General features: G+C 46.0%; 1 protein-coding gene across 3 annotated transcripts in view; it reads left to right on the plus strand.

The window, feature by feature from the left end:
* Window positions 1–26,927, plus strand: part of GPR132 (G protein-coupled receptor 132) — an 87,060-nt gene that overhangs the window by 45,962 nt on the left and 14,171 nt on the right. Inside the window, exon 1 of one of the 3 annotated variants that reach the window (XM_075426945.1) lies at window positions 18,921–19,000. The exons of 1 other annotated variant lie outside the window; for it this stretch is intronic. The gene's annotated coding sequence lies outside the window, so the exon portion shown is untranslated. Of the gene's footprint in view, window positions 1–18,920; window positions 19,001–22,966; window positions 23,024–26,927 lie in introns of those variants that run through there. One more of the 3 variants, XM_075426944.1, reaches the window with a different exon arrangement.

The raw sequence follows: 26,927 nt of genomic DNA on the forward strand, positions 1-26,927 counted from the left end.
TGCAAATGCTTCTCAAACTCATCTCCTTCAGAGGCATGATACAGCTGCTTTGCTATTTAAAAACGAAGACAAACCCCATCCCTATCTTACAATGTTGGGTGGCGATGGAGCTTTTCGCACAGCTAAGCAGAAGGGAGAGGAGCTGACAAGACACTCAAAATCACACCTCCTCCTCGAGACAAAGGGCACTTGGGTACCTAGTGTGCGTGCCACAGTTGTTTTTCTCCACTCACTGTACCAATGCCTTGTAGTCCTGGATAATGAGTGACTTGAATCCCTTACAGCTCTCCTGCAGTCGTGTGCTGTAGCAGTTGGCTGTGTGCAGTGCCAGCAGCAGGCTGGATACAGCCCATAAGCTCTGGTCTGCCATGCTCAGGAGTCTTGTCTGTACAGTTCTCTAGTCTATAGGACTTCATTAAGCATAGGGGGAGCAATAAAAACGGTGCTTGTTGTGGCCTGGGTTTTTTTCCTTGCTTCTTTTTAATTACACAAGAATTTAGCGGTTGTGTAGAAAGGCCATGCCAAGAAACTGTATCTTTCCTCTCCAGTTCCATGTTAGTTAAGCACTGATACAGCAACTACTGAAAAAACAAGTTTGCATCTTCTCTTTAACAGGACCATGATCTGCTGGGAAGGTTTCTGTTTACATGCAGGAGGAAACATCCTGTATCTGTCCTACTTGTCTATGGGACACAGCACAGGGACAGTTGTTAATGCAGCTTGAAATGTCTAGGCCATAATAAGCTTTTCATGTGACCCACGGCAGGTTGCATTCCCAAAGACAGAGGCTATCAAGGGGTGAGGGAATAGGCAGAACGAGACTTTCAGGCTATGGGCAGGTAATCCATGCAGCACTGGGCAAGGGGCTGAATGTTCACTGTGTTTGATGAGACGCTGTGCAATTGGTTTGCTTCTGAAGCAGTCTGGTGGTAGGGGATCAGGCTTCATCTGGTCGCATGATATATGGAGTCTTTCCCCACTTTGAATCTTGTTACATGAGTAGCAATCACCATCTGATATCTTCCATAAAATGATGCCAGTGTCAGGCAGGTCCCTTTTGGTCCTTTAGAGTGACATGCTGTGGAACTGACTATGGACAAAATAACTGAGGCGGTGTAGCAAATCCGCAAAAGCCTCTGGTGAAACCTGGGCTTTGCCTGGGTACATAGAATCACAGAATCACAGTGTGGCAGGGGTTGGAAGGGACCTCTGTGGGTCATCTAGTCCAATCCCCCTGCCGAAGCAGGGTCACCTAGAGCAGGCTGCACAGGACCTTGTCCAGGCCGGTCTTGAATATCTCCAGAGAAGGAGAAGGGTTTACCATTGTTTTTCAAAAGCCAGGATGTTACTTGTATGTACTAGAGGTACTTTACAGTTTCCATGGAACTCCCTACAAGTTCATTTCTAGAGACATGTTTTGCTTTTGCAAGTGGAGCTTTTCCACTCTGTGTTCAGATTTGGTGCTGAAATAGAGGCACTGACCTTCCTTCAGACTGATTTTGTCTTCTCAGTGTTTAAATTGACTCGTATCAGCATCAAACTTCACTTGGTTGGCTGTTTATTTTAACCCTCGAGATCCCAGATCACCCCTCCGACATTTCTCCCAGCAGTCCTTGACTGTTTTGCTCCTTAATCCTGCCAGGCCTCACAAACCCTACTATTTACCAAGAAAATACAGGGCATCCCAGCAAGCAGCCTTGAGAGCAGGAGCACCTAAATGCCCAGGGTAGCTGAACTATCAAGGTGAGCCCTTTGGGTATGCAGAAGGATACAGGTAAAAAATTGGGGCTTGGGATGCTTTTTTTTGCGGCCAGGACAGCTGGGAAAGCTCGTGGGTAAATTATTCTTTTTCGGTGTTTATTGGAACTTCTCATCACTGGTTCGTACTTTCTCCTTAGCTCAGACATAAGCCCAGGGAGATCGTATGGGGGCTTGACAGGTAGATAATGATAACAGCTCCTTGGCAATTACTCTGTATCACCCCCAGCACGATGTGTTTAGAGAGTGTCTGCAGTGGGTGTTGTTTCAAAGGGACAAAGCAGCTCCTCAAGCAGTTTTATGGCTTTGTAATTTATTTACCAAGGCAAGCTCAGGCCAGTCACACTATCTATTTCTTTTTTAATGAGGTGCTGTTTATTTTTCACTCATGTTCTGGATGGATTGAGACACAAGGAGGTCAAACAACTTCTCCCTGAAGTCTCCAGGGCTTCTAAAGCTAAGTCATTCCACCTTTTAATGTGTTAAGCACAGAGCTTGACTTGAAGTCAGGGGAGCTGCAAACATATGTTCAAAGGTGCTTAAAAACCTTCATGATGAGAAGCCTACATGAGAGCCTTGGTGTCCTCTGTACTGCTGTGTTTTAACATCTGTGCAGCTCCACTCGCTTCAGCGGAGTCTCACACCAGCTGAGGTGATCTAAGGATGTCCTTTGGGAAAGGTCTGCAGAGGACTATTTTTTACTAGTTTAACTACTGATCTGGACAAACTCAGATACTCCCACTGTTTTGCAGGTCTGAAATAGAAGCTCCTAAACTTAGCTTGGAGCTTTCTGTTTCAGACCAGTCAAGGCCTGGCTGCTTGCCTTTCTGTCCAAATATACCAGAGGGACTTATAAAAGATACTGACCTTCTTTCTACACCTTGCCTCCACTTTAAAATTGGTGCAACAGACTGGGGAATTCAGACAACCTTTGATAGTGCATGGAAACTAACTCTTAAGTCTTCAAAGACTTTTTTCAAAAATAAGCACTTTTTCCTCTTCCTTTTGCAAAATAAGCAAACTCGACCTGACACTAAAAGGAATCTTCCCAGATATTCTTGCACAACCAAGTTATTAAAGAAAAGCATCAGGTGAAAAACAAGAGAGGGTGGTGTCACTTCTGGAGGTGATATGCAGAACCAGCACTCAGGTCTGTGCTATGGTGGTGTCTGCAGACACACATGGTGCTCGGGGCTGCACGGCAGTAAACCTGCAGACAAGTTGTTGTGCCCACCCCTGAGGCACACAGCCATGCCTGGGCTCTCCTAGCTCAGAGTTGTGTGTCCAGCCCTCCTCCCCAAGGAATAAGAAAGATGAGGGGCTTAAGGTCATAAGAAATAAGCTAACTGGGTAAGGCGCAAGAATAACCCTTGGGAACCCAGGAGAGGTGACCAGGTATTTATATCCACTTGGGAAAGTCCATCACTTCTGATGGCCCAGTGTGTGTCCTGGGGAGGAATCATTAAGGATTTGCCCTGCATTTTTGCTCTTTCACCAGCACCTGCCTGCAGATAAGGCTGGAGACAGACGTGGAGCTCGTTGGACCCTTCTGACCCAGCTCATGTTTCAGGCTTTATGTGAGGTAGCTCGGGTTCTTTCTACAGGGAGATTTCAGCTCTTACATCGGCAGTTAAGATGCTTGCAGATTTTGCAGGCGGCTTCTGACTTCCTTTGTCCCCTGTTTCAGGGAAATGCCCAAACGAGCAGGCCCTGGATGGTCTTACGAGGGGGGATCTCAGCCTCTCCTGCTGGAGCTGGTCCAGTTTGTGCTGCTAGTTAGCTGTTCACTGGACCAGGAACCTATAACCTGACTTTCCCACATCACACACATGAGTGTCCTGACTACAGGGCTGGAAATTACATCTTCCACTTCTGCTCTCTGGTCCAATGAATGTTTAATCATTTATACAACAGGGAACAGCTTCAGCAGCAGACTTTGAGACCAAGCCCCAGAGGATCAATCTGTGGGATGCTCATAGCAATTTTTCGGGACATGGGAGGCTCTGTATAAGCCATAGGAGCCAGAGGTTTGGTCTGGGTTTCCAACAGCCTGGGAGAGGGCTTAGACCAGTGGCATCTGTTTGCAGTGCAGATTACTGGTGTGCTGAGAAAGCCATTTATACACACAGGATATAGCCATTTATAAAGCTTTTTGTGCCCTGCAAGTTTAGAGGATGAAATCTTCGTCAAATCAGAAGAGAGGATGGACTTCCCACTTGTTTCCATGGGCTGAGCAGTCATCAAGCAGGATTTAGGCATGCTTGTTTTAGCCAAGCCAAGATTTAAGCAGGTTTGCATATTTCAGCATGTCAGAAATGTAAACACTCTGGCTAGCAGGGGCAGATGCCCAAGTTTTAGCTAGGCTCAAAGTGGCAGTTAGATACCTGCCTACCTTTATGGAGTTAATCTGCAATAACACCACAACAAAAAGCTGCAGAAATGCTATTTAAGTGATTGGGAACGTACAGCTAAAGCAGAGAGGAGGAAAAATATAAAGGCATACACAAATGTGACCTTCCTGCAGCACAGCCTTTGCTTAGGCTGTATATCACAGGGAGAGATTTTATTAGAGCTCATTAAATTTTAAAGCCTTAATGGTCCCTTCTGTGCTGCGTGATTGGTACAAAAAGGAGAGCTTGGCAGAGCGTTCATGCAGCAGGACGGAAGGCACCCTCCACTGCAGTGCTGGAGGTCGGGAGATCTCGCCCGGCTGCGGAGCATCGGCGGGATGAGCGTGACATCGTCTGGCGAGCGCCGGTACGAGTCCTTCGGCTCAAGGCTGGAGCATCCCAGGGCTGGCAGGAGACCACCGGAGAAGGAGAAAAGGTTTGGGAGGTGAATGCACCGGTCCTGGTGCCTTGCAGGAAAGCATGGGGTGTGACAGTCAGGAGCATCAGCAGGACTGCAGCAAATAAATAGCAAACTTGGTGTAACAAAATTGAAAGAAACTCAAAAGTCCAGAGTCTCACTTTGTATTAATTGGTTCTGCTGTAGCTAAACCTGCCCACCGGCTTTTTTCTTCTTTCCTTTCCCTCACTTTCCCCCACTCTTGGCTTTTGTTATCCTTCAAAACTTTAGCAACTAGTTGACACATTTTCCACTTGTCTGCCACCTCCAGCCCCACTGAGCAGACCGGGTGAAACATGCAGCTGTGGGACAGTGCTACTGGATGCAGCAGGAATGGCCAGCAGCAGGACCAGTGTGTCTCAGCACAGCAATAAAGTTACTCTCAGGTGAATGCTCTGTGCAGGACTTGAATTTTTGCATTTAGAAACCAAGAATCCATCTGTAAGGCCACTATATTTTAGGGGCACCAGGGCTGAAATTTTAAAAAAATCGCTACGGGTTTTGCACACCTGAATCGCACTCTCTTTGGGTGTCGAAGGCCTAAAAGTACTTGGGTCTCTCCCTTTCCGAGCTGTACACCCACAGTGGTAACCTGAAACTGTCTATGTTTGTATCCAGGTCAGGGAGACGGCACTAGAGCTCATCTGCCTGACTCACCAACTTCCTTGCCAAGTGAGCATGAAATTTTCATGACACTGCAAAGTAGCTGATCCACAGCCTCCTAAATGTCGCTGCTCCAGAGATTTTATACCCAGGAAGCACCCTGGATGATTGAATTGCTTTTGGGATGTGGGACTATTTATTTATTTATTAATTTGTGGTGGCAGTGCTGGTGGTTTAGGAAAAACATATTGACTGAGTTGGGGAAAACAAAGTCTCCATAAATCTTGAGTGGGACAAGACCACCTACCAGATCTGTATAGAAAAACCCAGGACAAACCATGGGAACATGATGCATGGTTGTGATTTTAAGCTCATCCCTGGGCCAGGGAAACAGTGTTGGAGACCCCACCAGTCCACATTTTCAATATGACCAGTGTCAATCACTCAGATGAAGGTACTGTTTGCCAGGGATGCTGAACATGTGTCCAAAAACTTTTAATGGCAGCTGAAAGTGGTCTCCTAGAATCATTCATGACTTTGTGGAGTTTTTTACGTTTGTGTCCGTTATGTTTTGGTATTCACGAAAACGCTAATGGAAAAAAGTGAATGGCCCAAGCAGTGAATCTGAGTGTTCTCCATTTTCAAAGCACCTGGGGAGAATGACAAATGGCCTCAAAGTCTAAATGCTGGCACTGCCCTTCCCAACTTTTTTCTTACCATTGGCTCAACTGACAGCCACAGAGGCACACGCAACTCTTCCCTGTATCCCACTCTTGAGGTCTAATGCTGACGAGGGCCTCCCTAGCTTTGCCTATTGTACCCACAGCATCTGAGACAATTTCCCTGCCTGAAAAAAACTGAGACTGAACAGTTTCTTAGACGAGGGTCATCCAGCCAGGCATAGCCAAGATGAGCTATAGCTGTGGGGAGTGGAGCAGCGGGACAGACTGACACCTCAGTGAGAACAGAGTCGTGGCCCATGCCCTGAGGATCACATCCCTTCTGCAGGACCAGCATTTGTAGAGTCAGCCTGGGACATTCCTGAATTCCTCTGGTTTGAGAGGTTCAGACAAAAAAAATCCCACTTATCTGTTAGAGGTACAAGATACTTCGAAGCCACACGTTACAAGCTGAGTCTTGCTTTGACGCTCAGTGGGGCCCAGACTGGGTTGCTTTATTATTCAAATGCGCTACATCTTAGTCATGTTATTTTTTCAACATGGAAGCAGCTACATTCCTTCCACAAGCGAAGAGGTTGGATGTGCAGCCTGCACAGCCAAGGCATGTCCGAATTTGCCTCTTTTAAACTCTTTGATAATTTTCTCTATCCCTGAGTAACTCAAATAGTTTTACAATGAGTGACGCAGGGAAAAAAAAAAAGAAGCCATCCCTGACTGCATAAGCTTTGAACGATTCCCTTCAGACCACTAAATTGTGACAGCTTTTCTGTGCCACCTCTGAGTCCTCTGTGTGGAAGTGTCCAAGCTCCTTTTAGTCTTGCCAGAACAAGAAGATCTCTGCATGGGCAGCAGGCATTTGAGGATATTTATCGAGGCTGCCAGCCTAACACAACACAGGAAAAACGTAAATAAGCACCTTCTAAGTGCTCACACACCGAGAGTGTGCATGGGCTCCTCACGGCTGCTGCGGGGTCTCTTTAATAAATAGCCAAGTAGAAAATGAAAAACAGCTTGGTACTAGCAGCAGGTAGCTCTGCTGAGCTGCTCCTGGCCCAGCATGAGGCTTCCTCCCCAGTGCCTTCCCGGGCAGCGTTGTGCTCCTCTGCCTGTGGGGGTCCAGGCTCTGTCCCTCCAACACGTCAACCCAAACACGTGTCCATGAGGAAAGATGGCACCTACACCTGAGAGAAGGTCTGCAGCTGTTATCCACAAGCAGTAAAGAAGTGAAGTAGCAAAGCAATAACGAAGGAAAGTAAAATTTTTCCTTTTAAGAAGTAAAAAATATTTTTTGTACTTCTAGGAAATAAAAATTATCTTTCCTGTCAAAACCAGGGCTGCACTGAGACCATCTCTCAAGTAGCCTTTTGGACCCAAAGTTGAGACACTGGCGGGATGGCCGGGTGCTGACAGCCCTGGCTGTAGCAGTTATGGTTCTGCACCTCTGGCCAGCTGTCCCACCATCCAGGAGATCCTGCCTGGGGACAGACAAGCATGCAGACAGACAGGCAACCCACTTCCCCACCGACACGTGTGTTGCTGGTGAATTTCTCTATTTCCCAGTCAGACAGACAGACAGTCAGAGAAGAGCTAGAAAGCTTCATTTGCATTTTGACACCTTCCCTTAAAAAAAACAACCACGAAACGGTTTTGATGTGTGCAGAGAGAGGACTTTCAGAACAGCCTCAGGAAATTTTGTGAGTCAGCGGGAAGGCTCCGGGTGCCACCAGCCCGAGGACTGAGGGAAAGCCTCGCCATGCTCCTGGCCATAATTAGGTGCCCTCCTTGCTTGCTCTTGGGGGCAGCTCCTGGGTTCTCATCTTCAGCAGCACAAATTCCTCTCCCCTGACTTCCCATTCAAAATGCCACTGCTATAGACACCTCCTCGCCCTCTCTGCACCAGCCCACTCTTCCTGTCTTGTCTTTTTGTGCCTACTCTGTCTGACTGCAGCATCTTTAAGTCTTGTCCTGGCTTTCTAGAATGACACCATGATGACTCTTCTCCATCCTCACGTTCCTTACTGCCCTCAGGGTGCCCCATCCAATGCTCTTCACACTACATGATGCAGCATCCACGTTGTGGGTTGTGGGATCGTAGGATCCACCTGCCTCGGTAGCCCTCTGGCTTTATGCAGAAGACATCTTCCTCTGGTTCAAGATTCGCATTTGTTCCTCCAGCCCATTCTAGGCTCCGCAACCAGTAGCTAGGCCACCCCCTCCACCTGGGCAAGTCCTGAGTGGACTTGGCCGCCCTGCTATGGGGTGGGACCTGTGAGCTGGGAGCCAGGGGTTGGGACTGTGCTGCTGGTCACTGTGTTGCCCTGCCACGTACTGCAGCAGCTCCCCGAGTAGGAGGCTGTCTGGCTCATGATGTTTCTCACTTTCTCAAAAACACACTCACTTGCTGCTACCGTCTCACGCTCTCTTCCCTTCCTCCTTCTTGAAAGACATACCCACCACAACAGCTTGTCTCACAAGCATCTTCCCTTGACCCAGATATTATAGATGACATTTAATTTCTTATTACTGTAACTGCCGTTTAGAGTCAGTCTCGCTTGTCGATGTTCATGTGAATATCAAGAGATCAGCAAAACTTGACCTTGAAACCTCCTAAAACTAAACAGTTTCTCATGAGCATTCAGGTCTCTCTTGCTTTCATCCAGTTAGAGCTAATATGAAGTAGTAGTCTGAGCTGATAAGAAATAACAGCCTGAACACAAAAAGGAAGATAAGTATTTGACAGATATTCTGACTTATCAAGGCAAAACAGAACAACTTTGGGAATAAGGTGTAGGTGGCCAGCACAATGGGTATGAGGCAACCAGGTTTGCTTTTGCTTGTCTTCTGTTCTTGAGGAAGAGGGGTAACATCAGCAACAGAAGAAAAATGACTGTCACATGTCAGTTCCATGTAATTTTACTGGGGGCTATGCAGGGCTGGTTAGATCAGCAACACTGAAGACAGTGCTGAGACAGCGTGCACCTTGCAACACCACATGTAGACAGCAACTCAGCAAGACTGAATGAGAAAACATGAGAACTTGCAGTTATTCATATCAGTGCTAGAAAGGTTAGTAACAAGTGAGAGGAAGAGGAAGTTATGTTACTCATGAAGGAATTTGACGTGACTGATGTCACTTATGTCTGGTGAGATGACTTTCCTGATTACTGTAATAAAACTGTTGATTAGGAAGAGCAGACTGGCGGCTGTTCTCTATATCATCACTATCAGCTTGTGAGTTGCTAAGTCAGATTTACAAGACACTGAGCAGAAGAGGAAGAATATCTGCAGAATGATCTGCCACAGATCATCAAACAAAGTCAGAAAGTCAAAAAGCAGGATGAGTTGTTCCTTAAACCCATTGCCGATTAAGCCGTTGTCCAATTTGTGGAAAGAATAGTTCTGTATGCATGGAGGACTTCAGAGTGGGAGACATACGCTAGAGATGTATGCAGCCAATAGAAAAACAGCATTTAGGTGATGCAGGTGAATTCTCTAACCCATCAGGTACTGCACTCGAGGTCATTCATTACGACATACTATGGTTAACTAATTGCTGGGTAGAAAGTTTGTTGCTCTCTGAACACCAGCCATCATGATCGTGACCTGATTATTTATAGCATTGACTGCCCTAAACACTCAGCATTAAAAAGGTTAGTTCTCTAACTCGAGGAAAGTTACTATCCAGATTTATTGGTAGAAAAAATTGGGTAGAAAAATCTGAATGAAAGTTGAGTCCTTTGATGAAGAGTTTATTAGATGGTCAAAAAGTCAGGATTTCCAAGTCAAGGGTACAAACAGATCACACTAAAAGTCTCATCTTGGTTCAGTGACAAAGTGAAGGAATCAATGTGAAATAGAAAACCAATTTATCGCAGATGTGAAAGGGGGAAATGGCTGCCAATTAATATAAAGTAGAAGTAACTAAGTGTGAGAAATGAGTAAGTGCAATTAGAACTGTCTGGAAACACCTCAGAACACAGAAAAGAAAGTATTTTAACGTCTACTAAGATCAAAAGTAGCTTAACAATAGTGCAGGATAGGATCTCTCTAGTGATATAGAGAGAGGCAGCAAAATTAAACGTAGTGTAAAAAAGGAGAGTACTGAATAAATCTTTGTCTGTATTCAGAAAGAAGTCAGATCGTGTACCTGGAAAACTTGGGGCTGCTGATGGACTTTCATGCTCAATAAGATCAAGAGAATGGTAAACAAGGTCTACTAGGGAAAAATATTTAAAATGAGCTCTATAGCTAATTAGGATTCCTGAAAGAGATGACATGATCTCTCTCCTGCTTCCATTTGAAGAAGTGCTCATCGTGTACCAGTAGTCCAAAAAGGTAAAGAGGATGAACTGGGTAAGTACAGTCAAAGACAAGTGACAGATGTAAACAGCTAAGGGTGGGAGTGCAGCAAATGCTAACAAGCATCTTTCAGAGAACAACGGGATTTATTTGCCAAACTGGGTTACAGCTTTTATGAGTCTGGCCCAGACATGAGGGATGCAGAGTTTTCCAAGGCATTGCATGCTGTACCAGGAAACAAAACCATGTCCTGGTCAACACTAAAAGTTATCTCATAACTGATGTCAGAGCTGGAGAAGTGAGAGATTTCAAATACAAATGAATGACCACAGCATGGGCTGTAACATAAGGAAGTAAAGCAACTGTGAGTGTGTATACGGTGTTACACGTAGGCAGAGGTGTACGGAAACGATTTTATCCTTGTACATTCATGCGTAGCAGTAGAAAGATCAATGCTGGAATAGTCCCTGACCTGCAGACTACTGGAGCCAATGAGAGGCTTTGGAGAGAGGATACTGTGTCCTGCCTCCACTGCTTTTCCCCAGGGACTGCTTTTCGACACTGCTGGAGACCGGCTCTTGAGCTAGACAGACCTTTGGTCCTCCACTAAGGGCACTCTTATTGGCTTGTGTTGTCCACATGCTTCCCATGTGTGCATTCTTCAAAGCAATTTGAAAAAAGGAAACCATGAACTACCTGCAACAGCCCAAAGACCAGAGCAGATACCAGCCTGTGCGAGGTGCAGGGCTCGCTCTGCTCTTCGGTCTTTTGCTGGCTTTAGTCCTTATTCATCACGTTAAATCACTTTGAAGTCTCCTGTGACCGTACGCAGGCTACTTGCACAAATATTTGCACAAAAAAAAAATACTTGCATCTTCAGTTCCTAGCTACCACCACAGCCTTTTAGCCTTGCCAGCGCAGCTCTGGCAGGATGCGTGGCCAACAGTTGTGTTTCAGGCCCAGCTGTGCGGACTGTTTCTCCTTTGCATTCACTACAGCCATCTGTTAAAATACAAAAATAGCCCTGGCACGAGGGACTGGGACTTCCTTCTGAGACCTGAGTTCCCCAGTCACCAGGCCAGTTCCCCAATCGCTTTCCTTATGAAATGTAAATGTATTTTCCATATACTTGCCCTGATTTCAGTGAGAAATGGACAGACCTCAATCTCTTCCACCTCTCCTCTCTTCGTCACATCTTTTCTCCAGAATAGCTGAGATCCTCACAGGAACTGACAGGCGTAGGCTGGTACCTGTCACCAGCTGGGGAGTCAAGGACTACAGCTGCTGGGTTGACATATACTAAATATGACAACAGGATTTAAAAAGTCAATCCTGACTGCAGCAGGATTTTCTGGAAGGACTTGTTGATGTGAGCCACTTGTCCCCAGTGCAGATCTGCTCTGTTGAGACTCTCTGGGAGAGGGACCATAGCTTCACCACATTTCTGAATCCACACCAGGATTAGGTGCTTCACTGCTCAGCCCTGGGCACATGGGAAGACTCAGCTGAAGGGATCTAGAGACCACAGATGATAAAAAGCATGATTTCTAAGGAGAGGAAAGAGATTGTGGGTTAAATGTGAGCTAAACAGAAAGGGGGGGTCACGTTAAGTGTCTGTTGTTCTACTAAGAATGGCTACCGTGAGTTAGGCTTGTTTTTTGTACGCTGAATTTACATGGAAGAAAATACCAGGAACTAAAGATTGCTTTACTTTAGGTGAGAAGGTTGAAATACATGTGTTCCTTCTGTATAAAACAGGTGCATTCCTTATATATAAATGTATATATATGTATAAATGATGCACTGGCTTCTGCAGAGTCCAGACGCTGAGAAAGCAGACAGTTTTCAGCATCGCTCTTTGATAACTGGCACAAAATTCCATGGGAAGGGACCAAACACAGTGGAGGACTGGTGGGGTCTCCGTTCTTTGCATCGCCAGAGCAAGGCTGCACATCTCTGGAGGAGACGCTTTAACCCAGCGGGACCTCCTCAGTCTCAGTGCAGAGCAACCGGGTGGAGCAGGGGCGAGACTCGGAGCCAGACTCAGCGACCACACACCAATGCCGGCAGAAACCTCCCCAGCGAGGGACCCGGCCCCCTTTTACGCATACTGGAAATCTAGGGGAGGTTTTGGGAGGAGGGGATTGTCTGGGCTGGTTTTTCATTTGAACCCTGTAGTATGTCTAATTGTGCGCGCTCTTTAAAGAGCTGGGATTCCCCCTTCTGACAGAAGTTACACAGCAGTCACACTTCCTTTAATCTCCATCAAACTATTATTTCAACATACCACCTACACAGCCAGATGAAAAAGCACCAGTAAAAGGGAACTGTTGTTGTTTTGGTTTTCCTTCTCAGAAAAAAAACAAAGCTTAGAAGAAAAGCTCAGAGTCTGGCTTTGTATTCACTAACTCCTCCTTTCCATCTGGAAATTCCCCTTAGTTACATCACCAACAAACTCCCCTCAAATACGCTAGCATAAAGTGAACTGAAATTCAGTGGCAGACATGGAAGTAGGGACTATTTGCAATCTGGTGGTTACCGAAAAAAGACCAAGAACAGATAGAATCCGACTTTTCATTTTAGACTGCTTTCATTTTCTTATTCAATGAAGTAATAATTTGCCTTATAAAGTATGTTGCATTTGAATACAGCTTTTCATTTGATTTTGTGACTGAGCTTGATAAGGTTTTTAACTGCAAGAGGTTGCTTCTCTTCATTCCCAAATAATGGATTAGACTTTAAAGAGTAAATATTACCATGCTGCTAGTAATTGTCAGGAGGATTTTGGCATCGTAAGATGATTATTTATTGTTTCGTTGGCCTACTACTGATGCTTTTAGTAAGACTGCCTCTGACAGAGAGACAGAAGATGGTCTCCAGAGAGAAAACACTGTTGCTAGGAATAGACACACAAATTTTAGATCCCCATGACACACTTTGTTACAACAAACCACTATAGGGGAACCACAGAACAATCACAGAGAACACCAGAAGATGCCTTTTTATAAATAATATGCCAGCCTTTATTGTCTCCTCCTTTTTTCATGCCTTTGCATTGCTAAGAAGCTTTCTAGGGAAATAGACGTGGTATCCGCTGTGTCCATTTTATTAAAATTTTTATTTTAATAAAATTTAGAAGCAATAAAATTAGGTGATGCATCCCTGACTGTCATTCCACCAGCCAGCAGACAGAAGCAAGGCATTTTTTAAATTGTGCTGGCATGCACTAATAGGAACAGCCACTGGGAGCCTGACGTTGTTCTAATAGAGATCGACTTACCAAGGCAGCCCAGACCTGACTCCATAGCTCTGGTCTAGTAAGAAGACCTCAGCTCGTCAAGCATTTTAAGCACATGCTTCAGACTGATATAAGCTGCAGTTCTGCAGGCAGCTGAGCCAACATAGCAATTTGCTGCCAATTGCCTTTTTACCATCTCTGGCATTTGTCAGAGCCTTGGTTGGGCCAATTTTTCTCACTGAAATGGCAGAAAACTATCCTACTGTTTATTTTTCAAAGGAGGCTGGACCTTCCCCTTTGGATGGAGGCAGACTGTGATGTTGGCTTACCCTGCCTCCTGGAACTGTGCCTTCAGGCACTTCTTTAGATGCCACGTTCAACTGCAGCTTACAGCTACTTTCCCTTCAAGTTGCTTTTGCGCAGTGCCTATAAGAAAGGGGTCTGGTCCGTTCAGCAGGATGCCAACTGCAACAGTACAAATAAAAAATATTGCAATGCGGACTCTGTGGAAGCCGCAGGTCTAGGTGGCTGTTTCAGGAGGTCTGCTGGGGAGCAGACCAAGAGCACGAGCTGCTCTTTTCATACAAAGGAAAATGTATGAAACATGAGTTGCCTGAGGTGTGTAACAGGAGGCTGATGACCAACACTTCTGCTCTGGCTGCTGCTTTGCTGGTCTTTAAAGCAGTCCTGAGCAAAGTGGCTGCCTGGCTGTAGTAATGCAACATCGTGTTTCTCCAGAGAACCCAAAAATACGTGTAGCATATCAGTGGCTGCTCCTACACCTACCTGCAGATACTCACGTTCATCTGTCTGCAGAAGAAATTAACTTATTTACCACTGCCCAGAGCCCTCACTGACGTCTGGGCATCTCAAGCATCTCGAAAGCAAGCAGAGCAAAGGCACTGCATCCTTTCTGGTTCATCTTTTTTCTTCCTTTGTCCTCACAGCATTTTTCTCCTGCTCCTGAAAGTACCAGGATGCCACCCAAGGTGACAGGACAAGAAAGAGCCTTTGCAGAGAAACAGAAGTCAGATTTAATGAGTGTGCTTGTATTCGTGTTTTTCTGGGTATCTGACACTTGGGAGCCTAACAAGACATGCTTTATTTTCATCCATATATTACTGCATGTATTCCATGAGCTGCAGCTCCAGGATGCAGCTGGACTGCAGCCTGCCTTTCTCCTGCCAAACTGGGTTCTGTTTCCTGGGATCAGAGCAGTGATGCTGGCACAGCAGACCGCGACACTTTTGCCAAGTCAGGTCAGCAGGAGCCTTGGCATTTAGTTCTGTATAATTCTGTGAATTTCGTGCATGTTCAATACATGTAGATATCTATATATTTTTTAATTTGCAAGAATATCTGGGTCTCACAGAGCATCTTTTTTGCCACTTCATCTCAAAATGTCTTCAAAGAAAGTAGACATCACAGCTGTCTTTTTAAACAGAGAAAACAAAGACTCAGACAGAGACGAGATTAATGAAAAGCGCCCACAAGACCCGTCCAGAGCTGAGTTGCATCTGTTTCCTTCCCATTATTCGGCCACATACTCTAGCAAAGCTGGTGGAGAATTACCAGATATTTGCATTTCTTAAAATGTTGAAGCCTGCAGGTTCGCTTGCACTGAAGTTTCATGCAAAAACAGCCCACATCTGGGTAACCTGGAGTACACAGAGCTTTGTGGTGTCAAGGCCCACCTGCTTCCACTCGGCAAACGCACTCCGGAACAGCTAACTCGGGTATCATTCTCACGCACCACAGACTGCGGGGCAGACAGCCTTTCCGTCTCCAGTCTCACATGTTAGAGCATGTCTGTGCTAGCTACACCATTTTCCTTTCCATGGGTAGCTCTATTTACAAAATGACCCAAGCTGCTCTAGTGTCAGCAGAAAAGACGATGGCAGGGATGTTTTTTAATGTTAAAGAATCTTTCCAATTAATACAGTTACTTCCCAAATATATCTTCAAAAAATAGACTCCTGGCACCAAGTAGGGCATGGAAACTCTGTTTGGAAAATGAGGCTGTAAATTCATTTTTTAAGTGAATGGAAACTGCTGAACACAAGCCAAAATCCCAGGTGTCTATAGGAAGACTGATTTATAGGAAGATCTATTTATACTTAGAAAATTGTGCCAGACCTCAAAAGTCAGCATTTTAAAGGGTGATTTCCAGCCTATTTTTCTGTTGTCTGATCTATCTTTATGATGGAGTAAGAGGATCTGAAAACTGCTGGGAAAGACGTGGGAAAAGCTTATATGTTTTCCCCTCAGCGTGTACACATACCTAGAAATCTCAGTGAAGACCATACTTAATTTTTCAGACTGTATCAGGGAATTTATTTGAGAAAAGGTGAAGCAAATATCTCACACTATGTGCCCCACTAAATCTTTGACTGCTTTAACTGAAGTCTGAATATCATGTCTCCATCAGGCACTTCCCTTTCTCCAAAACACAAACTTGCTCACCACAATACAGCAGCAGAGGCTGGAAGGGCCTTCCACATATACCAGCATCCTTCAAGACTCAGTGAGGATGCCTCAAGAGAGGCATCAGAGGTAACCATCTAACTTCACAGAAGGTGGTTTCATGGCCCAGCCACTGCAGAGCAGTATCATCATGCAGATCATCAGCCACGAGGGAGCCTCAGTTTCCCCACTGGAGGCCAGTGACACAAAGAAAGTGGAGCAAAATGAAAAAACAAGTAATTGCAAAGTAGAGCCTGTGCCACTCTGTGAGCTCCCCCACTGAGGTGCAGTCAGGTAGATCACAAAATGTCTGGCAAAGGCTCAAAAAAAACAGTTGTGCAGAGAGGTTCTCCCTGATGCTTTTATGGACATACGTGCTGCTGCCAGGAGATGTGTCTCCCATGGTTTGCTCAGGCTCACACCATGCAGGGGGTTCGCCTCACAGGGAAGTCTTGCCAACCTCTGAGGTCTTCTTGCAAAAGGAGCATCTGAGAAAGTCTGAGAAACGGAGCACAGGGGACACCACTCTACCATCGCATACCTGCTCTGCAGCCACTGCTCCATCACACAGCGGTGTCAAAGTTCAGATCAGTGGCTCAGGGACCAGTTTGCTCTAGATAAGGGCTAGCATGCCCTCAGTGATTCCAGCTGTACACATGAGGGAATTCCCAGTGCAGGAGAATCCCGAGATAATGCAGGTTGCCCACCTTGTTAAATAAATACAGACACTTACTTTTGGATCAAAGGACTCATGTCCTCAGTGTTCATGTGTAATTGCAGACTTCCACAACACCTCGGGCGCAGGAGAAAACCCAGGACATTAAGTCCTCTCCCTAGTGAAATCTGCCAACCTGTTTTGTTGTCCTGTGCCTTTTTCCTCCCACTCCTCCTCCGTCCCATTTCCTTTTCCTGTGATGCTTACATGGCAGCTCCCGTACATGCAAATCAGTAAAACAAACCATTTACAGGCTATTATTTTCAATGTTATCTCTGCTTTGCAAAACATTTCCTGCTTTCCTGTCTGTGGCATTTCTCTGAGGTGCCCCTCGGCAGTGAAGCCCCAGTGCAGACGTGCCGGGGGTAACCCACGGGCGCCTGCCAGCTCAGTGACGGTTTCCCCTCGAAGGGCACAAGCTTTCTAAAGCCACTCAGCCCCCGAGGGCTTGGTGCAGCTCTCCAAGGCGGACTGCCGGGGTCTTTGCCGTGGGGAGCGGGCAGCAAGGCTCCCTGACCATCGCAGGAGAAGCTGATGCAATGTAAACACCACAGCACAGCCCTTGAATCTCTGCTGCACCAGCTTGGTCGAGCCTAGCTGCGGAGCAAACCATTGGAAGCTAAGGGGAAAACAACAGTGGTAAAAAAAACTTTTTGGATATATGGCATAGGAGTTTGAATGGGATTCGGTTGGTCCAAACCCCAGGTTTGTCCAAGGCACGCACTCTCGCCGCCTTTCACCTCACTGGGGATTTAAAACAGAGGATAAAATTTACGACTTTGTTTCCGTGGTTGACACAGTTTCTGTATCAACGTGAGCTATAATAACAAAATACAAAAGAACCATGCAGTAGCACGGAGCTCTGGGAAGCCACATTAAAAAGTCGTACCTCCTCGGTAAATCATCCCCTTCAAGTGTGCTGAAATACTGTAATTTCATCAGCTTTTGGCTCTTCCATGGAAGACTTCCACATTAAAAACAAGGTGAAGCTTGAAATTACAGCGCTGAGTGTAGAAGGTGCAAAATCAGCTTGAATTTCTGTATATGTGCACCAGAGGATACATGCGGTTGCTCAGGAGTTTAGACCATGCTATAGATGTGTAGCTGGTTCTTCCCTCGAAGTCTGCTAAGGTTAAACCAAGTTCAGGTGTTGGCCCGCCACTGCTGCTACTCTGAGTTTGTAAAAAAATCAGAAACACATACTCTTTGAACCGCACCCTTTTCCTGCCCCATGCACTAACAACTGTAACCTTTATAACCCTGTGGGTGTTATAGTTTCCTAGTATAAGGAGGGGTTTTTATAAAAAAAAAAGTCTGATATACCCACCAAAAGGCTGTGACCCGGGCTGCAAGCGTGACGCGAGCAGCAGAGCCGAGCCGGCGATGCAGCGTGGCAGTCGGAGCTGCCAGGTGGTGATTGACATCTGCTTTCTGAGTCTATTTATGGATTTTGGTTGCCTTTTACTCTAGAAGTTCGAGCTGAATAAAGAACAACCTGGACAGGCTGGGATGTCTGGGGACACGCGTGTTCAGAGACAAAAGCTCGAAGCCTGGAGCCAAGTCCGCTGCAGCTGCAGCACGCTCACTCGTCTCGGCTCCAGCTGCAGGTGCGTCGCTGGCAGCAGGCTCTCCCAAAGATGCTGTTAGGTATAATGTATCTGTGCACCCCACTTCATCCCAGGGACCCCCATGTACAGACTGGCACCTCCTTACTCTTGCCATACAGAAGACAAACCTGCCGTGGCCCCAGAGAAGTCAGTAAAGTCAAAGGTCTCCTAAGACACACCGTGTGACAACCAGCTGTGCTATGCAGGGGTCTCTTGCCAGGGCACATATTAGTTCCAGAGCGTGAAGGGATAGGGCTGCCAAACACGACAAGGCTCTTCTCTTTGGGGTGAGAGACATTTGCTTGATGAGGGCACAACCAGTCACATATTTGACTGACAGATTTTCCCCCCCAGAGGCACACAGTACCTCACTGCACCAGTGAAAAGCGAAGAGGACCAAATTTCCACACGCCATTCACAAAAATGGGCAAATCAAAAGCAGGAAGAATTTCAAGCGCAGATGTGGGACGCAGGCATTTATGCAGCCTGACAAACCAGAAGGAATCTGCCTGTCTCATCCCGCCCCATGGTAGCACAGCATGCATCACATGTAGAAAAGCCCGTGCATTGCAAATCTCAGCAGCTGACCCTCTGCGTTTCATTTCCAGCAGCAGCACAGAAAGGTTTCTGCATTCCCTGCAGACTGCGTGCTATCAGCTGGACACGAACGGGAAGCCAGAAAGCCACGTGAGCTCTGTGCTGGGCTCAGCTCAACGGTTTTGCCACTCGGCTGACCTGATTGCTGGGGTGGAGCGGAGCTACACTGCATGTGCAAGGGAAGACTCTGCAGGTAGGATGTTGCTGGAAGGAAGCTGAGCTTTGGTTTCAGCACAGAGCTCATCCCATGCTATCTAGCTTGAGGGATCCAACCTGTAGTTGATCCTAGTATCAACTGCAAAAAACACCGTGGCTGGTTTTTTTCCCTGTCCCAGATCGATAGCATCACTGCCACTGTCACAGATAAACCAAGTTTGAACCACAAGCAACGGAGACTCTTTCTTAGGCACTGTTGCATATCATGCCAGTGCTGGAGGACTTGTACAGGGACAGACTTCCATCCTGTGCTTGATCAGAGGGGCACAGTGCTGAGGAGACTTCAACCCTCCATGCTTCTTAGCCCCTCTCTGGCCGTTGCTGTCCTGGAAAGGCTCCTGAGCACTCTTCTGGCTTTCTTTTATCATTAGAAAAGTCCTTCTTGCCATCCTGTACATGCTGCATTCCCCAGACAGGTCTGCAGCTCAGTCCCCATTCAGTGCGCTCTCTGGTAACAACAGAAGCCAGACATTTCACTTTTTCCTACCGAGACCCATACTTCAAGGAGCTGTTCTCATTTCCACATTCCCACCCTGTAAAATTCAAAGCTGTGTTCCACCATTTTCCTAGAAAAACGAGCCTCAGTTTCTTACAAAATAGATGCACAACTGTACAAAAATTGTCTTCTTGGGTAATCTTTTGCAGAGCTGTTACATGAGTGTGAATGTGCGTGTTCATATATGTGTGGAGGTAGGAGAGGCAGATAATCTGAGGTTTCCTCCATTTACAGGTTCCTGTTGGTCATGATCAGGGGAAGATAACGCTAACACAGAGCACTTTCATGTATGGTAGAATATAGAAATGCAAAATATCCTATCAGTTTTTCTCTTGATAGTTTCTAAATGAAAAAGTGGAGTGAAAAACTCCGTCTGAAAGTCTTTCAAAGACATTGGACCCTACCAGCCTCCCATGGCTATTTCTGTTTACTGGTCAATTGTGCACAAGCATTTTCTCCATCATAGTGCTGTGAAAATCCCCCAGAAAAGGTCTGTGTTATGCAGCAGTGAGCTAAAACAAAACTGGACTATTTTCTCCCTTATTCTTTGGACCATAACTGTAACCCAGTAGGAAAATGATGAAGAGTGCAGAGAAGACATCTCATCTGCAGTTTAACTTACTTAACTGTGCTACCTTGAAGGCAACTATCTAAAACACTCAGCAATTAAAAGGTAGAAAGACATATGCTCAAAATGCCCAATTTAAACTCACTGAGGCTCAAAGAAACATTTCCATTTACTTCAACTGGATGTACAGAGAGGCCAGAGGGTTTCTGCCTTCTGCTATAAACGGTTCTTTATCTGATCCTTTTTATTCCTGGGTATGACATCAGTGCAATACAACTCTGGCCAAAATTTATATTGATGTACTGCTTGTATTATCTCTACAGAATACAGACTAAACTTACTTGAAATGTTTGGTTTGTTTTTGCCACCCACAGAATCACTAGCTCTGTTTTCATCTCCAGTCACAGAAGATCTTGTGAAAAGATTCTGAAAGCATCTTCCAGTGTGAAATCTTGGCATCAGTATTTGGCTTGCTAGGGCAATGATTGTGGGTGACACTGACGGGGCCATATTACTGAGAGAAGCGCAAAACAGCAGTGACTCTAAATAGTAATGTTTTTCAGGTCCATCTAGAAGATACAAGGGCACAGAGACCTGTAGTCTTCCATCTCTCTATGGAGGAAAATGCAATTTCCAATATTTCACTGAAAATCTAGCTGGCAGAGGCATATGTGTCTCTGAATATCCTAAGCCTGATATCAGTGTGTGCAAGTAACCACCACAGAGAGCATAATCAGGCAGGTATTTGACTGCAGAGTTGACAGCACCCAAATGGGAACCGTGATCTGGTACATCAAAATACCACAGAGGAGCCCACTGGTCTCTATGAAAACTCCAGTTCTTCAGGACGGAGAGCACTCTCCTCTTTTCCGTCCCTTCAGCCTCTTCTTCCCCAGTAACTTCTGGCCACTGAGAACGAATTGCTTTTCACAGAAAGACCCTTCCCCAGAAAGCCTCTCCAGCAGAATGGAAACCAAGTAACATTTTCACTCCAGAATGAAAGTTCATGCCAAACATTTCTTTAATTTTCAAGAAGAAATGTTTCACTTTCATTACAGCTATCAAAAGTAAATTCCGTTATCTGCTTGCCTTAGGTTGCCTCCAAGTTCCTCCTTGCCCTACCATAGCCCCCAGCAGTCTGCAAGCTCTGGCAGACCCTCATGGGGTGACGTAAGCACCTCACCGCAGGTGGAATTGGTAGAAGTTGATCAGGAATATGCAGGAAAACTTAATAAATATGGTCATAACTGACTTTCGCAGGGTCACACACAGCATCTGCAACAACGCATGGAACAGGTCTCACAAACAAGGTCTAGGCTGGCAACAGAACATAGGGATCTTCTTCCTCCTTCACTTAAAGCCTGAGTTAAGGTACTTGGTCAAGCTCATATGCTCCTTCACATCAATGGTCTTTGCCATTAAAGAACTCCTGCACATGAACTTCTTTTCTCAAAGCTGCTCAAGCCACCATCGCACTTTCTTTAGAATTCTCAACATTTCTCCACACAACTAGCACCAAAATGGTCTTTCCCTCATATCACCACCTGCTTCTGTTGGGCTCTAGTACTGTTCCTCATCCATTTAAATCCTAGCCATCTCATACACATTCAAGTGAATATATGTGTAGCACCCAGAGTGGATATTACCTCCACTGCACAAATGAAGACTAAGCACCTACTGCAGGCATCTTACTTCTGACAGAGCCTGGCAGCCCAGTGGGGTTCGGGGGCAGTCCATTGGTCTCTTGTCCCTCCAGGGCATGTCACCACAGTGGTTAAGGCGGACGCCCAGAACAAGAATTCAAGTGATGAAAATTCTGGTCACAAATGGAGTCTGGCTGTTACAAGAGCTGAACCTACACCTTCTCAGCCCTGTGCAAGTGACAGAATTTGAAAGCAGTCACTTCCCTTGTTAAGGCTTTCTTTTCTCTTGGCTGCTCTTCTGACTGCACTGGTCAGTCTCTGCTTCCTCCATCAGCCCACCGTCACAGCTTGTTGTACCACAGCTACACAAGCCCAGCAAAGAGCCCAAGCGTACCCATGCGTGTCTCATGGACCTGCCAGCACAGCAAGAAGGGTAGGTAGATTGAACACAGGTCGGAGTCTAAAAGCAACAGCCCAAACGCCCCCATCCCAGGCTGTGCTGCCCGGTTTGGTGCAGGGGGGCAGGAAGCACGGCCTTTCTCACAGGCCCTCTCCTAAAATGCAGCCGTAGTGGCTGAGCCACTGACTTGCGCAAGGCAGCAGCCACGCACGGCTTATCTCAAGTCCACCGTGCGAGAGCGTGGGCACTGTTTTGTGTCTGAAAGCAATACAGGAGAAGGCAATGAGAACAGGCTGTTTCAGAAGACTTTTTGCAACCTTTGACTTTGCAGCAATGTTGCAGAAACTCTGATATCCTCTGTGCTCTGCTCAGTAAAAACATCATAGCCCTCGGTCCCCGAGCTGCACTTACATGCAGACTCACCAGTACAGTGCTCTTTATCCCTTCTCTTTTCCAGATAATTCCACATTTTCCTGTCCTGACCATTTGTTTTTTCCCCTTTCTGATTATCCTCTACTTACAGTAACTAGTAAATAATTTCTTCTGCCTTTTCTCACTCTTTGAGTATATTTTCAGGAGCGGGTCTTCCCCATGGGTATTCCTTGCCATAGATGTCTTTTTACAGTGACTTTCTCAAGTGATGACAGCACTAAGATCTTCAAGGCTGGGGTATTCCAGTCACCCTCCCACCTATAAGTGTATGGCCCACTACAAGCGACACGCTTTGGGAGCCTGACAAAGTCACGAGCAAATCTACTTTCCTTCAGTTCGCGCCACTTAGGACTGTATGCGGTATCGTTAGCAACTTCCTGGAGCTTTATAGAGCAGCCTGCGAGTGCGGCACGAGCTGGAGCACTTCATCGTCTCCGCTGCAAAAGCCAGAGAAAAAAGAAGTAAGTGATTTCTGTCCCAGAGGCAAGGCATTACTTCTACTTAGCGATATTTTGCTTTGTTCTGCTTCGATTACTGCTTCACCATGCTGTGCGTTTGTGCTTCAGAAATGCAGATTTTATTGATATTTCGCCATAGGGTAAATCTCCCTGTGATTGATATAACAGACATAAAGTGGTGTTGGGTCTATATTAATTAGAGCTCACTGCAGCTGAAGGAGTCTCTGCTACCTGTCTGCCTTATGAATTCCCTTTCCTATAAAAAACATCTTTCTCTCTTATGAAACAATTTTCGTCCCAGTCAGGGTTAGATGACAAATGGGATTGAAGGATTTTGGCAGGCTGCAGTTGCTGTGAGGTCAGATCTAGCTATCACTGCAGAGCATGAGGCATGAATACAGAATTACGTTAGAAACACGAATGCTGGGCTTCCTTTGGTAGACCGTAAGGAGAATTCACATTCAGCCTTTCTTCTCATTCTTGCTCTGCTGGAAAAGCAAGACAGGCACTTTATGGTGATGTGTACCTGCTGGTCTGTAATGACTAATTGGATACACTACATTTCTTATTTTTCTCCATCATTTATTCACACAGTACTGCTGATCTCTGGCACTGGAGATGTGGAGAATGAGTTAAGATTTTTTTTTTTTGTCAAATATTTTAGGAGTTGACTTGTTTCTGTGAGACTTCAAAAATACTGAGACCATGCTTAATGCTCTCCTCAACAAACTGAAGATTTTGCTTTTAAATGAAAGCTGATACTCGTTAGCATTTAGCATAGCCATTATTTTGCGTTGTAGCTGCAGCTTTAAGGTGACTACAAGTCTTATGATAAAGTCACAGGTTAGCAGCAGCAATCCAGCACACTGGTAGATGGGCAGAATGAATCAGTTTGGGTTCCTTCCTTTGAGACTTTAAAGGATCCTACTTTTGCTTTGAAAGATTCTGAGATCGGAGAGGATCTTTCCCATGCCAAGTAAGATTTAACAAAGCGTAAATACCCTACCAGAGTTCGGCTGACCTGTTGACTTGACAAACTGAATTGTTTCCTGAATTTAGTTTCTTATAGGGTCTTCTTGGTTGGTTTTCTTTTCCCCATTACTTCCCCCATTTGTTTGTGTTGATATTGCAATAGAAAGAAAGCACTACAGATTATAGCGACTGGCTTCTCTTGAAATGTTAACATGAAGTTTGTTACTCTGCCAAAGACCTAGGGGCATCTGGGCTTAGTTTTATCCTGTCCTTCCTGTAATCCCATTTAGACCAGGGGCTCCCTTTAAACCAGTGTGGAGAAGGAAAAAAACCCACTTATTCTTCTCTTTAGCACTCACTGGGCAAGGCTGATTTTTCTTCTGAGGACTTTTCCACAGCTCTGTACACAGGACACTACATTTAAACAAATACTCACAGTTTGAATTGAGCACCCTCTCTGTACAGGTTTCTGCCTGAAACTGCAGACGGTTCTTTCAGGTTCAGTGTTTCCCATGCCTCTTGGGGAGACATTGATCTTATAGCCTCATCACGATCACACAAATAGCATTGCTGTCAAAGTAGAAGTGCCCGAGGGCAGAGTTTCAACTGTCTCAGGCTGCCCTGACAAAGCTCAGCCCCACTTCAGAGCAGAAATGGAAATTTCACAGCTTTGTGCAGAATGATTTTGCCCTCCCAAGCAGGTTCCTTTATTTTTGTATACGAGAGGCTACAAAAGTGCATGTTAAGTCAGTGGTTCCCAAACCAGACAGAGCTGGGAGTAGGGAAGTGGAGAGCAGTACTGCTGCACTTACAACGAGGGTCATGGCCCTGCTCACATTGGCCGTTGTGGTCCCAGTGCCACAGCAACTTTGCTGGAGTGGCGGCTGCAGCAACTGCTGCACCAGGCAACATGAGAACAAGCTTCTGTGGCTGCTCTCTGTGACTTGGTGCCTCTACATCTGGCCTGAGCTCAGCACAGGCTCAGGTTTTTCTTGCTTTTTCTTGATACTCAGTGCAAACCTACTGTGTTCTCACTCTGCCATGGGGTGTAATTAGCAATGAGCAGTTCAGCGCTGAAACTGGTGTTGTCCCGCTTCTACCTGAGGTTGTTTTTTCTTCTTTTATGCCTTTTCCCTCCCTGCACAGAGTCCGCTGCCTGTCCATAAACATCTGGGTATCTCCACACTGCTCCTGGCTCCAGGGTTGCTGTGCCTGTCTTATGCATGGAGCCCAGACTGGTCTGGCAGGGTTTAGCAGATGGGACACCTTCTCACACCCCTCTGCCACACATTACAGCCACACGCTACTGCCTCCTGAGTGGGGTGTGCCTCGCTGCGTGAAAATCACTGCTTTAAACTGAACCCTTTGGGGGCCACTGTGTATGGAGGAATGTTATTTTCGCTGAGCCCTGCCTCCTATGCTGGGGCTATAATGGAGTGGTGTAGGAGGAGGTAGTCAAGGATCCCACCAGACTGGCAGAAATCCCATCATCTTTACCACTACTTTCTGTAGAGCACGTCAGGCTTGACAGAATCTGTCTCTTAAGACTACTGCTACTTTGATCTTATCTGCTTTCATGAATCAAGGCTATTTTTAAAGAAGGGTATTTAGTACCAAGCACATCTAAGGTTCAGACCTGGCTGGTGCTGTTGGTGGAGTACAGCATGTGAAAAAAACATTCGCCAAGAACCAAACATCCCACTGCGGACTGGTAGTCTGTGAACATACAGGGTTCGGTATTGAAACAGCAGCAGGAAGTGAAGCCGGCTGTATCACCGCACAGGCGAGCAGGGCCTGACTGGAGTGGAAAGGGCTACAAGGATGGTGAGGGGACTGGAACATCTCTCCTCCGAGGAGAGGCTGAGGCAGCTGGGCTTGTTGAGCCTGAAGAAGAGAAGGCTGCGAGGGGACCTTATAAATGCCTACAAATATCTGAAGGGTGGGTGTCAGGAGGATGGGGCCAAGCTCTTTTCAGTGGTGCCCAGTGACAGGACAAGGGGCAGTGGGCACAAACTGAAGCATAGGAAATTCCGTCTGAACATGAGGAAGAACTTCTTCCCTCTGAGGGTGACGGAGCACTGGAACAGGCTGCCCAGGGAGGTGGTGGAGTCTCCTTCTCTGGAGATATTCAAGACCCGCCTGGACAAGGTCCTCTACAACCTACTGTAGGTGACCCTGCTTCGGCAGGAGGGTTGGACTAGATGACCCACAGAGGTCCCTTCCAACCCCTACCATTCCGTGATTCTGTGATTCTGTGAAAGGTCCGAGAGAAGTGGGAAATTCAGAACAGGGCCTATCAGAAACAATGTCTGATTTTGATGTCCCTAAAGAAGGACACTTTGGGGAATATCTGGTAGCTGGGATTTTTACACCAATATCTTCCAGCGTAGACTCTAAGGATCCCAACCAAGAGTGAGATGCTCATTGTGATTCATGAACAAACAGCTAGAAGAGATCCGCAGCTGAGGTTTTGCACAAGACACCACAGGAGATTTCGCAGATGTAAGTGGGCTCACAGAGACGTCAGAGACACGTGTAGGTGCAAAGAGGAATCTTTGAGTGTCACAGGTTTTTCTGCTATAACTAAGGTCTTAAGGGGAAAACCCTGCTGCTGGTATGTGAGCTAGCTAGCTGCAGGAGGCAACCTAGATGGCAAAAAAAGGAAAATGGTAGTTCTCCAATTAGTCGAAAGTGAATCATAGGACAAGAAGGAACAAAGAAATTGAGTTTCATGGTAAAGAAGTAAAGGGAAAAGGAGGAAATATTGGTGTCTGAGTTCAGAGCACTTGTAAGTACCATTTTTAACTGTTCCATTAAAAATAATTTCAAGTATAGAAGGCACTGTGGTTTTCACAAGACGTTGCAGATCCCACCTGTTGAGACACATTCACTTTAGCCAAAAGTAAAACAATGTTAAGGGGAAACTAGCTAGACT

This window comes from Opisthocomus hoazin, chromosome 7 (genome assembly GCF_030867145.1).
Source record: "Opisthocomus hoazin isolate bOpiHoa1 chromosome 7, bOpiHoa1.hap1, whole genome shotgun sequence".
In the NCBI taxonomy this organism is placed as follows: Eukaryota; Metazoa; Chordata; class Aves; order Opisthocomiformes; family Opisthocomidae; genus Opisthocomus; species Opisthocomus hoazin.